The sequence below is a fragment of the Oryx dammah genome, unplaced genomic scaffold (assembly GCF_014754425.2).
Source record: "Oryx dammah isolate SB20612 unplaced genomic scaffold, SCBI_Odam_1.1 HiC_scaffold_4, whole genome shotgun sequence".
NCBI lineage: Eukaryota > Metazoa > Chordata > Mammalia > Artiodactyla > Bovidae > Oryx > Oryx dammah.
In genome coordinates this window covers 36735982-36752474 of record NW_024070188.1, presented here as the reverse complement: position 1 = coordinate 36752474, position 16493 = coordinate 36735982, and the positions used below count along the sequence as shown (strand labels likewise).

At 40.2% G+C, this 16493-nt stretch overlaps 1 protein-coding gene across 1 annotated transcript in view; it reads right to left on the bottom strand.

The window, feature by feature from the left end:
* The window catches only part of ASCC3 (activating signal cointegrator 1 complex subunit 3), a 339817-nt gene that overhangs the window by 87202 nt on the left and 236122 nt on the right, over positions 1 to 16493 (bottom strand). The window lies entirely within an intron of this gene.

Here is a 16493-nt window from a genome sequence, read left to right as displayed (position 1 = left end):
CATTAAATATACTAATACATTTAATCCTTGCAAGAATCCTGTTGGGATACGATTACTATCATCCTTTCATAGATTAAAGGATGAGCTCAGAAGTGCAACACCTGACCAAGGTCACTAGCTTGCAGCGGGTAGTCAGTCCTGAACCTGAGTGAAGTGAAAGTGAAGTCGCTCAGTCGTGTCTGACTCTTTGCGACCCCGTGGACTGTAGCCCACCAGGCTCCTCCATCCATGGGATATTCCAGGCAAGAACACTGGAGTGGGTTGCCATTTAGGAAGCCAGGATCTCGTCCCGCTCTCAACCACAATGCCACCCTCTAACCACCACATGAATGAGGGATGTTTCAAGTACCTACTTGAAGTAATGACATCATCCACTTGGCTGAGGGCTAGACCTCGTTGTTTTAAACAGTATGAAAAAAAATATGTGAGATTTGAAATCATGAGTAATGTCCCAGACTCACGCAGCTGGGAAACTATACAGATGATTTGCAAATTTCTTTTATACTGTTGATTTCTTCTCCTATGTTCAAAATGAAGAATACTTACAATTATCTTCTTCTGTAAACTATCACCTCTCATTATTGAAAATGGCACAGTTCTTTTTGGTTGCTTGCATTTGATATTTTAGCTACCATTCCTATCAAAAGACACATACCCCCACTTTGACTTTTCCATTTTCTCTAGACAGCATGTTGTCCATGATTCCATAACTATGCGGGGCAATAAAAAAACACAACTCTGAGATAGCCATTCTGATTTTCAGCTCCCATGCTCTGCTCCCTTGCTTTGTGCTATTGGGCAAGTCACTTAATTAAGTTTTCAGTTCTGCATCTGTAAAACTGGGATAACAGGAGCAATCCTCCCAGAATTCATGATTAAATGGGATAAGGTAAGCCTTTAGGGAATGACTAAAGCACTTGATAAATATATCAGTTATTACTAAGCATAACAAGAGCTTTACCTCTTTAGTCAATAGGACATATATGATATCAACTAAGACAAAACAAAAAAAAAAGTCTCGTATCTTGAAGCTGCTCTTAATTACACAAACATTCCATGAGGCCCAACTCAGTTCAAATGTCCAATGCTCAGCAAATCTGTAGATAATGTCTGTTTTGATACTTAACATTCTTAGCCTAATAGTCTTCTGTACTGGATGGTCCTTAACCCACTCCAGTACTCTTGCCTGGAAAATTCCATAGACTGAGGAGCCTGATAGGCTACAGTCCATGGGGTCGCAAAGAGTCAGACATGACTGAGCGACTTCACTTCAAGAGGTCTGAAGCTTGATCAAAATAGAAAGCATGTGGGATGGGACTTTTGTATCATGAACTAAATCTATTTTAATTTGATAAAACAGATCCTTTAAGTTGAAAATATGGTTACCCTCATTACAGTCAACTTAATTTCTGATTTTAAAAAATCTCAACATCCACCTTCAAAGCCTGGTGCTAAATTCTTACCTATAGGAAGAGGTCAGTATGTATATGTTGAATGAAAAAGCAGATGAATCAAACAAAGCTACAGTAAAATGTCAGTAGTAGAAACTCCACCAAACCTGAACTTGTGATGATTTTGTATAAACCCAGAGTTCATCTATGAAGGCTTTACTTGTACTGTAGTTGGGTGAGTTATGTTTAGCTTAAAAAGAGAAAAATTTTCAAGCATCAAAAAATTCCTTCAGCATGTGGTGTGCATGCGTGCTCAAGTTGCTCAGCTGTGTCCGACTGTTTTGCAACCCCATGAACTGTAGCCTTCCATGGAATCCCTCTGTTCATGGAATTTTCCAGGCGAGAATGCTGGAGTGGGTTGTCATTTTCTCCTCCAAGGGATCTTCCCACCCAGGGATCCAACCAGCATCTCTGGCATTGCTAAGAGGATTCTTTACCACTGAGCCACCTGGGAACCCCCATTAGGCATGTGGAAATAACATCAGTTCTATTTTTCATGAATGTGCTCCTACTGTGCACCTATGCAGTTTTTCATGAATTCACTTTGAAGCATTGTATAAAATTATAATTAGCACATTTCCTTAATAACGCTCAATGTCATCTACTTAAGTCATATGGCCAATTAACTTGAATTAACAAGTTAACAGTATTGTTTAACAATACTATGTTCCAAGAGATTTTTATCTTCCATACTCTGATTTTCATGTTCCCACATCTAGATTCCTTTCACATAGTCAGAAAGCTATTCCTTTTACTGCTTCAGATTATTTCCCCGAATCTACCTTCTGGTGGTACCGTAGACCTTAGAATACAACTCAAACATTGTGGTGCAGGACCTTTAGAGCAAAAAATATTGTAGAATTGTGTTTAATTCATTCCTATTTGTAAAGATGTAAGGACTGGAAAAAAAAAAAAGGTAGTTCTCTTTGATGTGCTTTTCTTTTAGCTACCTGGATCTTATTTAACAGTGGGGAGGAAGAAAGGGTTAGCTATGCTGCTAACCGGATAGATAAGTAGAGATGAGGAGGAGAATGTGAGACAGACTGAAGAATAAAGTCTAATCTTTAGCCAGGGTTCTGTTTTCCCACTCCAGATATGCATCTCATCCAAAGTGTGAGTGATGAAATAAGCACAGTATTCTGAGCTTTCAATGAGGAAACCCACTCAGAAGAAAGGGTGTTCCCTCTGCTTTTTTATCTTGCAGAGCAGGCTGGCAACTATCCAGATCTCAGCACCATTCACCCTGCACGCTGAACTAGATTGCAGAATATTTGGCAGAATCCAACAGACCATACTTGTTAGGTACTAAATTATAACATTAATTAAATTACATAGAAAAGCTTCTAGAAGGAGCTGTATATGCTATTTGCTTCCATTTCCTTCCCCGCCCACCCATTTACTCAGCTCATTCCAAACTGGCTTATGTTCACAACATGTCATTGACCGTACTTGCCAAGTTTGTTCAGGACGTCCAAGTGCTAAATCCCATGAGTGTTTCTCTGTTCTTATCTCACTCAACTCCCATTAACATCTGATGGAGTCAAGCACTCCTTCCTTCATGAACCCCTCTTGCTTACAGAGTTCAGGATGCTATCTTTCCGCACTGGCACCACTACCTCTGGGTCCTTTGCCAGCTCCTCATTTTCTACCTAAGCGCACAATGACAGTCCCGCAGGCCTGCCTTCTAAGCTCCACACTCTCTGAGGGTCTCAGTTGCTCACTTGGGTTCAAAGGCTGCTTCTTCGCAGATGCTCCCAAGTTCATGTGTTCGTCTCACTCACTCTGTGAGTTTACACACTTACTATATTTAACTCCTTGAAAGTCTTGCTGTGCTGAGTTTAGTTGTGTCCAACTCTGTGCAGCCCCATGGACTGCAGCCTGTCAGGCTCCTCTGTCCATGGGGATCCCCCAGGCAAGGATACTAGAGTGGGTTATCATGCCCTCCTCCAGGCTTGAAAGTCTTAGAGATAAAATATGTCAAAAATATAACTTTTCCACCTTTTCTTTCCTTTTGTTTTTAAAGCTCAAATCTGTTTTCTGTCTTTCTCTTTCCATCCTAAATCTGCTCCGCCTTCCTCTCTTACAGTCTCAGCTCTCTCCATTTCAATACAAGACACTATTATTTACTTAGATGTTTAGAGTTAATAATTGGGGCACCATTCTTGATTCTCTTCATTTTTTCAATCACCATTTCTCATCTACTAGACAGTCCTACTGAATCTAAAACCAAATACATCTTTTAATTCCTATTGTTACCACTCTTAGGTGGCCTTGAGGTCACCACCATCATTAATTCCATCCATACTTCCACTTCAAACTATCCTCCACCAAGCAATAAAGTGAAGTAAAAGTGAAAGTCACTCAGTTGTGTCTGACTCTGTGACCCCATGGACTATCCATTCCATGGAATTCTCCAGGCCAAAATACTAGAATGGGTAGCCGTTCTTCTCCAGGGGATCTTCCCAACTCAGGGATCTGCCCACATTACAGGCAGATTCTTTACCAGCTAAGCCACCAAGGAAGCCCAAGAGTACTGAAGTGGGTGGCCTATCCCTTTTCCAGTGGATCTTCAAGACCCAGGATTCGAATTGGGGTCTCCTGCATTGCAGGAGGATTCTTTACTAGCATACTTCCACTTCAAACTGTTTTCCACTAAGTAGCAAAAGTGATTTTAAAACGTTTAGCGTAAAACCCTTCAAAGCCCAGGGACACCCTCTCCCTTAGATTCAGCTTAGTTTGCTTCCTCACTTCCTTCAGTTCTTCTCTGTTCAAAAGTACCTTCATCAGGGAGGGCTCCTCAACTTGCATTACTCTACATTTCACTACTATCCCTGGCACCCCCTATACTCTTTACTTTGATTATTTTTTCTCCCCACATCAATGATCACAATCTGACATACCTGTTTATTAGCCATCATTCCCACCAGAGTGTTAATCCCACAGGACAGGAACTTTAGATGGGGAAACAGTGGAAACAGTGTTCAGACTTTATTTTTTGGGGCTCCAAAATCACTGCAGATGGTGATTGCAGCCATGAAATTAAAAGACACTTACTCCTTGTAAGGAAAGTTATGACCAACCTAGATAGCATATTCAAAAGCAGAAACATTACTTTGCCAACAAAGGTCTGTCTAGTCAAGGCTATGGTTTTTCCAGTAGTTATGTATGGATGTGAGAGTTGGACTGTGAAGAGAGCTGAGCACCAAGGAATTGATGCTTTTGAACTGTGGTGTTGGAGAAGACTCTTGAGAGTCCCTTGGACTGCAAGGAGATCCAACAAGTCCATTCTAAAGGAGATCAGTCCTGGGTGTTCTTTGGAAGGACTGATGCTAAAGCTGAAACTCCAGTACTTTGGCCACCTCATGCGAAGAGTTGACTCATTGGAGAAGACTCTGATGCTGGGAGGGATTGCGGGCAGGAGGAGAAGGGGATGACAGAGGATGAGATGGCTGGATGGCATCACCGACTCGATGGACGTAGAGTCTGAGTGAACTCCGGGAGTTGGTGATGGACAGGGAGGCCTGGCATGCTGCAGTTCATGGGGTTGCAAAGAGTCGGACACGACTGAGCGACTGAACTGAACTGAACCGAATCGATATAAGGAGGAGCTCAATGAGTGTTGGTTTGATACATGAATAAATGAGTGTCTTCTCATAGTACTGAGAATAAAAATCCAAACTCCTTAACCATGGGTCAGTGGTCTTGCATGAGCTGGCTCTGGCTTGTCTCGCAAACATAACTTGCATCACTCTCCTCCTAGCTTATTCTGCTCCAGCTGAACCTGAACGTCTCTCAGTTCCTTTAACATGCTGTTCCTTCACCTGCAAGGCTGTTATCGTCTCTCCTGGCGTAGCCAGCTTGTTCTCATGCTTTGGTGCTTCAATGCCATCTCCTTAGAGAACTCTTCTCTGACCATTCTACTTAATGAAGAACCTCCCATTCCTCTATTCTATTTCATTTCTTATTGCCTTCTTCTATAGCAATTTTGATAACTGATATCAACTGTTTATTTAATCATGTATATATTTTTAAACTTCTATTTTCTTCACTTAAGCTTTTTGAGATTTGGGATCAATAAGGCTAACACATGTGCCTGGTAAGTTATAGACAATCAATAAATAGATGTTAAATAAATGAATACTTCACTAATTCTGTTAAGAGCTACATATTGATTTAAGTGAGAGGATTATTTAACAGATATTTTTGAGAGGGGAGAGAAAGAATTCCTAATTATGTAATGTCAGGTAAACTTGCAACTGAAGCTGCTGATCATGAATTGGATGTTGTCTGAATCATACGGCTGTATAAACACTCATCATTAGTAGAAATAAAAGGGCCCAATGGAAAAATATTACAAAATGTGATCTATGAACCGTCCATGTGTGTGCCTATTTCTGCTATACCATCTCTACTTCAGTCCACCCACAGAGGCCCCATGGGGTACTTTTTACGTGAAACTGACTGAGGGAAGAAAAATTTCAAATGGCTTTGAACAAGATGGTAGCACTATAGGAAGTACACTGACGTGTCATTATGGTCACTTCATGGATGACCCTAAAGAAAGAAGTAAAAGTTGACTGTAATGTATTTCTCTGTCACTTTACTGTAAAATAGAGATGAAGCCAACTGATGATCCACTCTTTACTCTGTAGTTACTGATTAGCCAAATGGCCAGGAGCTTGGCAAGAGTGCTACCAGAGAACAAGTGGCAAGAAAGCAGAAGTTTTATGTGGATGAACTTTTAAAACGGTCCGAGAATAAACAGTTACATATATCCCATGAAGATGTTTACCAAGAAGTTAACAGCAGTGTGGAAAATGCTGTTAACAGCCTAGCGGGCATCTGAGGGCACCCAACAGCCCCTCTCCAGGCCCTAGGTCTTGTGCAATGGTTCATGTACTAAGTGGCTCCATCCTGGGAGAGATGAGCTCTGCCTGAGCTAAACACAGGCTTCCATCTCCTCGGGCAGACAGACCCACTGCTGCTGCTGCTCAGCACCATAATATGTGAGTGAAGCAAAAAAGCCTGGGCCCATGTAAGTACTTTCCCCATGGGAACAGACAGCTACCTGAAATTACACTGGACCCTTTCGAGCACAGAGGGGACATCTACTTGAGGTGATGTCTAGAATGGACACTATAGATTTTGATTCTCCTATGCTGCCCATCGTGTCCTGTCTGTGCCTTGAGTGGCAGGATAACTGAATAAAGCTTCAGTTAGGACAGAATAACTGAATGCCTTATACATCATCATGATTTCCTGTATGATAATGCTTCTGACTGAGGAACTCACGTGATAGAGAAAGATTAAGACAAAGGCTGCCAGGAGATCTCCTGTTCTTACTCTGTCTCTCATTACCCAGAAAGAGCTGGCTTTATAGATTAATGACTCAGAGTGGCGGCTGAGAGACATTACTTCGGCGAGGCTGGTGTGCTGTTTTGTAGGATGAGAGGTATGCTCTGAACTAAGTAATCATTAAATGACACTACTTCTCTCACTGCCAGAATACACAGTTCCAGGAACCAAACAGTTAAAGTATGCTGATGTCGTTTGCAAACAGAGCTGATAAACAACATGGGAATTTTTTGTCTCCTTTCCCTATACCTCTAGCTATTCTCAATTACAGACTTAATGTCCAACGGATGTAACAATTTATGTGGAAGCTGAAAGAGGGCCATGTGAGGCCCTTATGCTACAGGGTGAGCAAGCAAAATGTGGGCCTGTATAGTCTAGGTAACTGACCCTGATGAAAACATGGGCCTATTGCTATACAACAAAGGGAGGGGAAATTCTGAATGGACTTCACAGAAATCTTCTCACATTTGGAAAATAAATCAAAGATTTAAAAAAAAAAAAACAAAAAACAAAACCCTTTATATTAAACATATATGAACAGCCAACTTCCAATGTCTCAGGAATGTGGGTATTGGTAACTCCATGGAACAGAGAATCTTAATTAGCTTAGGGCCTGGTTGAAGAAGAAGTGTATAGGTGATGCGTAGTAGAGAAAATAAATCACAGATATCTCTCTGATCAGTTGCATACGGTGGCCTCTACACTTGCTGCCTCATGTATGCACTAACAGATTTTAACTAACAATATGCTACATGTTTAACTAATCTCATGTCTCTGTCCCCATCCCTCACTGTTAAATATAGCATGAGTTGACTGTGGGTAACTTCATAATTTAGTACACTGAGCAGAGAACATTTAGAGAGACTTGCCAAAGAACCAGAGGGTGACTGGATAACCAAGAGATCTAGAATTAATGGAGCTAATGATAAAATTTTCAGTTGCCTCCCTTGGGGAGGCATGAGTGGATTTTGGTTATATGAGGGAGAGCTGCATTGTTAGGAGAAATTTTTATTTATTTATTTAAAGTGAAGGTCTGGAGAGAATGTGCATGAATGCATTTGGGCAGCAGAAGGGCTGTGCTGAACCTTCACTGTTTATAGACAGCTAGTTCCTGAACATCTCTCAATACAGGCCAAAGAGGAAAAGATATTCCTTACTCCTGCTGCATGCTAGATACTAAAGCTTAGGCACTTAGATGTTTCTGTCTTAGACTTGAAGCTTGAGTTCAACTCAGTTCAGTTGCACAGTGGTGTCCAACTCTTTGTGACTCAGGAGACTGCAGCACACCAGGCTTCTCTGTCCATCATCAACTCCAGAGCTGGCTCAAACTCATGTCCTTTGAGTTGGTGATGCCATCCAACCATCTCATCCTCTGTCGTCCCCTTCTCCTCCTGCCTTCAATCATTCCCACCATCAGGGTCTTTTCAAATGAGTCAGTTCTTTGCATCACATGGCCAAAGTATTGGAATTTCAGCTTCAGCTTCAGACCTTCCAATGAATATTCAGGACTGATTTCCTTTAGGATTGACTGGCTTGATCTACCTGCAGTGCCAGGGACTCTCAAGAGTCATCTCCAACACCACAGTTTGAAAGCATCAATTCTTCGGTGCTCAGCTTTCTCTATGGTCCAACTCTCTCATCCATATATGACTACTGGAAAAACCATGGCTTTGACTAGATGGACCTTTGTTGGCAAAGTAATGTCTCTGCTTTTTAATATGCTGTCTAGGTTAGTCATAGCTTTTCTTCCAAGGAGCAAGTATCTTTTAATTTCATGGCTGCAGTCACCATCTGCAGTGATTTTGGAGCCCAAGAAAGTAGTCACTGTTTCCACTGTTTCCCCATCTATTTGCCATGAAGTGACGGGACTGGATGCCATGATCTTCGTTTTTTGAATGCTGAGTTTTAAGCCAGCTTTTTCACTCTCCTCTTTTACCTTCATCAAGCGGCTCTTTAGTTCCTTTTTGCTTTCTGCCATAAGGATGGTGTCATCTGCATATCTGAGATTACTGATATTTCTCCCTGTAATTTAGATTCCAGCTTGTCCATCCTGTCTGGCATTTCGCATTATGTATTCTGCATATAAGTTAAATATGCAGGGTGACAATATACAGCCTTCATTTATATATATACTCCTTTCCCAATTTGGAATCAGTCTGTTGTTCCATGTCCAGTTCTAACTGTTGCTTCCTGACCTGCATACAGGTTTCTCAGGAGGCAGGTAAGGTGGTCTGGTATTCCCATCTCTTTAAGAATTTTTCAGTTTGTGGTGATACACAGTCAAAGGCTCTAGCGTAGTCAATGAAAGAGAAGTAAATGTTTTTCTGGAATTCTCTTGCTTTTTTGATGATCCAACAAATGTTGGCAGTTTGACCTCAGGTTTCTCTCCTTTTTCTAAATCCAGCTTGAACATCTGGAAGTTCATGGTTCACATATTGTTGAAGTCTAGCTTAGAGAATTTTGAGCATTATGTTGCTAGCATGTGAGATGACTGCAATTGTGTGGTAGTTTGAACATTCTTTGGCTTTGCCCTTCTTTGGGGTTGGAATGAAAACTGACCTTTTCCAGTCCTCTGGCCTTGCTGAGTTTTTAAATTTTCTGGCATTCTGTGTGCAGTGCTTTAATAGCATCATCTTTTAGGATTTGAAATAGCTCAGCTGGAATTCCATCACCTTCACTAGTTTTGTTCATAGTGATGATTCCTAAAGCCCACTTGACTTTGTACTCCAGGAAGTCTGGTGCTAGGTGAGTGATCATACCATCGTGGTTATCTGAGTCATGAAGATCTTTTCTGTATAGTTCTTCTGTGTATTCTTGCCACCTCTTCTTAATAGCTTCTGGTTCTGTTAGGTCCACACCGTTTCTGTCCTTTATTGTACTCATCTTTGCATGAAAGATGATGCTGTGAAAGTGCTGCACTCAATATGCTACCAAATTTGAAAACTCAGCAGTGGCCACAGGACTGGAAAAGGTCAGTTTTCATTCCTATCCCAAAGAAAGGCAATGCCAAAGAATGCTCAAACTACCACACAATATCACATGCTGGTAACCAAATGCTCAAAATTCTCCAAGCCAGGCTTCAGCAATACGTGAACTGTGAACTTTCAGATGTTCAAGCTGGTTTTAGAAAAGGCAGAGGAACCAGAGATCAAATTGCCAACATCCACTGGATCATGGAAAAAGCAAGAGAGTTCTAGAAAAACATCTATTTTTGCTTTATTGACTATGCCAAAGCATTTGACTGTGTGGATCATAAACTGTGGAAAATTCTGAAAGAGATGGAAATACCAGACCACCTAACCTGCCTCTTGAGAAACCTGTATGCAGGTCAAGAAGCAACAGTTAGAACTGGACATGGAACAACAGACTGGTTCCAAACAGGCATCTGGTCCCATCACTTCATGGGAAATAAATGGGGAAACAGTGGAAACAGTGTCAGACTTTGTTTTTTGGGCTCCAAAATCACTGCAGATGGTGATTGCAGCCATGAAATTAAAAGACGCTTACTCCTTGGAAGAAAAGTTATGACGAACCTAGACAGTATATTAAAAAGCAGAGATATTACTTTGCCAACAAAGGTCCGTCTAGTCAAGGCTATGGTTTTTCCAGTGGTCATGTATGGATGTGAGAGTTGGACTGTGAAGAAAGCTGAGCGCCTAAGAATTGATGGTTTTGAACTGTGGTGTTGGAGAAGACTCTTGAGAGTCCCTTGGACTGCAAGGAGATCCAACTAGTCATCTTAAAGGAGACCAGTCCTGGGTATTCATTTGAAGGACTGATGCTGAGGCTGAAACTCCAATAATTTGGCCACCTCCTGTGAAGAGGTGACTCATTAATAAAGACCCTCATGCTGGGAGGGATTGGGGGCAGGAGGAGAAAGGGATGACAGAGGATGAGATGGCTGGATGGCATCACCAACTCAATGCACATGAGTTTGGGTGAACTCCAGGAGTTGGTGATAGACAGGAAGGCCTGCTGTGCTGCAATTCATGGGGTCGCAAAGAGTCGGACACGACTGAGCGACTGAACTGAATTGAACTTGCATGACATATTCCCTTGGTATCTCTAATTTTCTCTAGTCTTTCTCATTCTGTTGTTTTCCTCTATTTCTTTGCATTCATCGCTTAAGAAAGCTTTCTCATCTCTTCTTGCTATTCTTGGTACTCTGCATTCAGATGGATATATCTTTCCTTTTCTCCTTTGCCTTTTTCTTCTTTTCTCAGCTATTTGTAAGTCCTCCTCAGATAACTATTTTGCCTTTTTGTATTTATTTTTCTTGGGAATGGTTTTGATCACAGCCTCCTATATAATGTTATTAACCTCTTTCCATAGTTCTTCAGGCACTTTATCAGATCTAATCCCTTGAATCTATTTGTCACTTCTGCTGTACAATCATAAGGGATTTGATTTAGGTCATATCTGAATGGTCTAGAGGTTTTCCCTACTTTCTTCAATTTAAAGATGAATTTTGAAATAAGCTTGAGAGAGTGATGCAAGACCCAACCATTTGGGGTTAGTGGTGGAAGTGGTGGCTGTCCAACTGAGAAATCCAAGACGCATAACAGCACATGCCCACAAACCTTTGGAATCACTGCAGGAGCCTTCATAATGGTAAATATGAAAGAACATTACTATTATTAGAGTTTTCTCATTCTCCAGTATGATTTCACATCGGTGATACTTTCTAATACTTTACTTTGAGGCTTTACTGGGTTAACATAATTTCTTCTGTCTTTGCTTTGAATCAAAATAGAACATATATATTCTTCCTTGGTCACATTCTGTTTCTCCATCCTCTTCAGATTTGCCATAGCTTTCTTTCCTCTCTCCCCCGAATCCCTCCCCTCCCACCTCCACATCTAGGGACACTTCCTGACTTCACACCATTCAACTGAAGAATCATTTTGATGCTACTATCTTCCACACGGTCTCCCTACTCTACAGCTGCCAGGATAACTGCTCCCATGCTTACTCTGACTCCTTTGAATGCTCAAGTGGTCAACCCTAGAGTCCCACCCAGAGTACTCATGACCTACCACAGACACCAACCTGACACTGTGCAAGGAGCAGCAACAGGAGCGGTCACTAAACGTCTAGGTCAGGATATCACGGACAGTAACTCTTGCAAAACTTGAAGTCTGGAAAAGTCCTATTTATTTAGAGGATTCAAGTGTGAAAACCTACTTTCAGTTCAGTTCAGTTCAGTTGCTCAGTCCGACTCTTTGCGGCCCCATGAATCGCAGCACGCCAGGCCTCCCTGTCCATCACCAACTCCCGGAGTTCACTCACATTCGCGTCCATCGAGTCGGTGATGCCATCCAGCCATCTCATCCTCTGTCGTCCCCTTCTTTCCCTGCCTCCAATCCCTCCCAGCATCAGAGTCTTTTCCAATGAGTCAACTCTTCCCATGAGGTGGCCAAAGTACTGGAGTTTCAGCTTTAGCATCATTCCTTCCAAAGAAATCCCAGGGCTGATCTCCTTCAGAATGGACTGGTTGGATCTTCTTGCAGTCCAAGGGACTCTCAAGAGTCTTCTCCAACACCACAGTTCAAAAGCATCAATTCTTCGGCGCTCAGCCTTCTTCACAGTCCAACTCTCACATCCATACATGACTACAGGAAAAACCATAGCCTTGACTAGACGGACCTTAGTCGGCAGAGTAATGTCTCTGCTTTTGAATATACTATCTAGGTTGCTCATAACTTTTCTTCCAAGGAGTAAGCGTCTTTTAATTTCATGGCTGCAGTCACCATCTGCAGTGATTTTAGAGCCCAAATAAAGTCTGACACTGTTTCCACTGTTTCTCCATCTATTTCCCATGGAGTGATAAGATCGGATGTCATGATCTTCGTTTTCTGAATGTTGAGCTTTAAGCCAACTTTTTCACTCTCCTCTTTTACTTTCATCAAGAGGCTTTTTAGTTCCTCTTCACTTTCTGCCATAAGGGTGGTGTCATCTGCATATCTGAGGTTATTGATATTTCTCCTGGCAGTCTTGATTCCAGCTTGTGTTTCTTCCAGTCCAGCGTTTCTCATGATGTACTCTGCATAGAAGTTATTTAAGCAGGTGACAGTATACAGCCTTGACATACTCCTTTTCCTATTTGGAACCAGTCTGTTGTTCCATGTCCAGTTCTATCTGTTGCTTCCTGGCCTGCATACAGATTTCTCAAGAGGCAGGTCAGATGGTCTGGTATTCCCATCTCTTTCAGAATTTTCCACAGTTTATTGTGATCCACATAGTCAAAGGCTTTGGCATAGTCAATAAAGCAGAAGTAGATGTTTTTCTGGAACTCTCTTGCTTTTTCCATGATCCAGCGGATGTTGGCAATTTGATCTCTGGTTCCTCTGTCTTTTCTAAAACCAGCTTGAACATCAGGAAGTTCACGGTTCATGTATTGCTGAAGTCTGGCTTGGAGAATTTTGAGCATTACTTTACTAGCATGTGAGATGAGTGCAATTGTGTGGTAGTTTGAGCATTCCTTGGCATTGCCTTTCTTTGGGATTGGAATGAAAACTGACCTTTTCCAGTCCTGTGGCCACTGCTGAGTTTTCCAAATTTGCTGGCATATTGAGTGCAGCACTTTCACAGCATCATCTTTCAGGATTTGAAAGAGCTCAACTGGAATTCCATCACCTCCACTAGCTTTGTTCGTAGTGATGGTTTCTAAGGCCCTCTTGACTTCACATTTCAGGATGTCTGGCTCTAGTTGAGTGATCACATCATCATGATTATCCGGGTCGTGAAGATCCTTAGGTTTTAGAATAATCAGATGAATCTGCATAATAATCAGTTGTAAACCCTCAAAGAATTTGACTTTAAAGGTGATGGCTTCTAGTGGCAGGAATAAAACAAAGCTTGGGTTGTCTTATTCTTGAGATGGGCTTAGTGAAACAAAATGTCCAGAAATGACATAATTTCCAACTGGCCTATTTTAGCAATGAAATATATGAAACAGCACAAACCATGTAAGTAATTTCTGTACTTTCTAATAAGCCTCGGTGATAGATTTTTTTGCTGATTAAAAAAAAAAAATACAAAACAGAGAAGTAGTTTCATACAATGGTGAGCACTTCAGAGTTTCTAAGGTCTCACACCTTTAAATGAAAAATAAAAGAATAGCAGAGGTGAACTACAGCTGGGGAGAGCACATGAGGATCACATTTGAGGTTCATGTGAGTCACATATGTGCTAAAGGCACAGTTCTTATATAAAAATGCTTTGAGCACACATCCCCAAATGTAAATAGGTACCTTGTACCCTGACTTCAAAGAAAAGTCTCCGTTAGGAACACTGTTAGGGATAAGACACAAGAGGAAAAAAACAAAACCAAAAAGGAAATAAGGCTAGATAGATGCTGTGTATAAACTAAACTGTATACAGGTATATATTTCATACATCTATTTTTCAGCATTTCCTTTAAGTCAAGATAATGTTTAAATACAACAGGGTCATTATTTGGGCATAATAAGTAAATAATACAGGATAAGGAACTTTTGACAAAATTATTTTGATGTTAAATTCTCTTGTATACCTTGTATATACCTACAAATCACATTAAAGGAGTAATGATGAAACTTGAAAAATAAATGATAGCTTTCACCCTACTTCATGGGTTATGTGATAGCTTTTACATGAAGTTAATTTTGGGTTCTGCTACTTATTAGTGAGTAATAAGGTCATCTGTGGTCCTACATAAGAACATCTTGAAATGTTAACTGTTGCTAGTTAACTAATGTTAACATATGACTGTAATATACACAGTGCCATCCAACCCTAAATGAGTTGTGAGACACAGAAAGGGAGGAATCTGTGCCTGTTGAGACCGGCACTAGTAGGCTAGGAGCACTGTGTCTACTGTTCTTCAGGCTACATGAGATGAAAAAGTGGAGAGGTGCAGGGAGAAGGAAGACAATGCAACAGTTTTATCACTGATTTCAGCTACTTTTTTCCAATCGTAACTCCAGCTAGGAACATATTTTAAAAAACCAGAAAAGTGTAAGAAAGAAAAAATCACTATCTATCCATCTATGGCAGGAGACAGGAGACTACCTACATTGAGAAGCATTGGAAGGAATCACAAAGAATCATATTAACAGACTGCTTCACATAAAATGCAAAAACTGCCATTTGAAAAAACTAAGACACTCAGTGAACTACCAAAATTTACTAATAAAGCAGATCATATATACATGAAAGGTTAATACATGTATATATAACTAACACATACATATGGAAAAAAGTAACATACTTCATGAGTGACATGCCTCATACCAGGCATGCCTCATTTTATTGTGCTTTGCAAATAATGTGGCTTTATTTTTTCTTTACAAACGGAAAGTCTGTGGCAATTTCATGTTGAACAAGTCTATCGACACCATTTTTCCAACATTTGCTCACTTCATGTCTCTGTGTCATATTTTGGCAATTCCCTTAATATTTCAAACTTTTTCATCATTATTTGTTATGATGATCGGTGATCAGTGATCTTTGATATTACAATTATGACTTATGGAAGGCTCAGATGATGGTGAGTGGTTTTTTTTTAGCAATACAGTCTTTTTATAATAGATTAAGTTATGTACTTTTTTAAAGACATAATACTATAGCACACTTAGATGACTATAGTATAGTCTAAGTGTAACTTTTATTAAGAACTAGGAAAGGAAAAATTTTGTGTGATTAGCTTTACTGCAATGTTTGCTTTATTGCAGTAGTCTGGAACCCAATCCACAATATCTCTAAGGTATGCCTGTATAAAGTTTTAGGGGTGTATGTATGGGTATATGGTATTTCCATTTGGTAAGGTTCCCACACAAATATATTTTTAAAATGCTGTACTGTAACAGATAAAAGCCCAAAGGAATGAAGGGACAAAAGAGAATAAATATATGGGAAAAAATGTTCAACTACAAAAAAATTAAGGCACACATTAAAACACTAAAACAAGAAACATTTTATCTATAACAATAAATTACAAGTGAGTATATACTGAGACTGTTACTCTCATACACTGCTGACAATTCATACACCAATAGGGATAATCAAAATTGGTACAGCCCTTTTAGAAAGTAATTATCAGTGTGTATGAAAAATTATAAAAAATGGCTACATTATTTGAACCATTAATTTTAAATTTATAAGTCTGTACTCAGGAAATAACTCTAAATAAAGAAAAACCCATAATAATAAAGATGAATGATTATTTAATTATAGGAGAAAAGTACAATGGAATAGTCATATAGAATTATGCAGATATGAAAACATTTTAATGATGCTTATTACTTAAAAGACAATAATAGGCTTTACTTATCAGTGCTTTCTAAATTTTTGAAGATGGTCATGTTATATAGTTTATACAAAGTTAATTTTGCAAAATTGATTATGAATTTCAAGAGTAGTGACCATTCAAATATTATGAAAAAACTTAGCCAAATATTAAAATATATATAGGTGATGAAGTTAAAGGGAGAAATACAGTAATAAATGGGAAGCCTGGTAGTAATAAATGGGAAGTTCAGTGGGAAAGAATATGCCTGCAAGGCAGGAGGCATGGGTTTGATCCCTGGATCAGGAATCTCTCCTCGAGAAGGAAATGGCAACCCACTCCAGTATTCTTGCCTGGGAAATCCTGTGGACAGAGGAGTCTGGTGGGCTACAGTCCACGGGGTTGCAAAGAGTTGGATA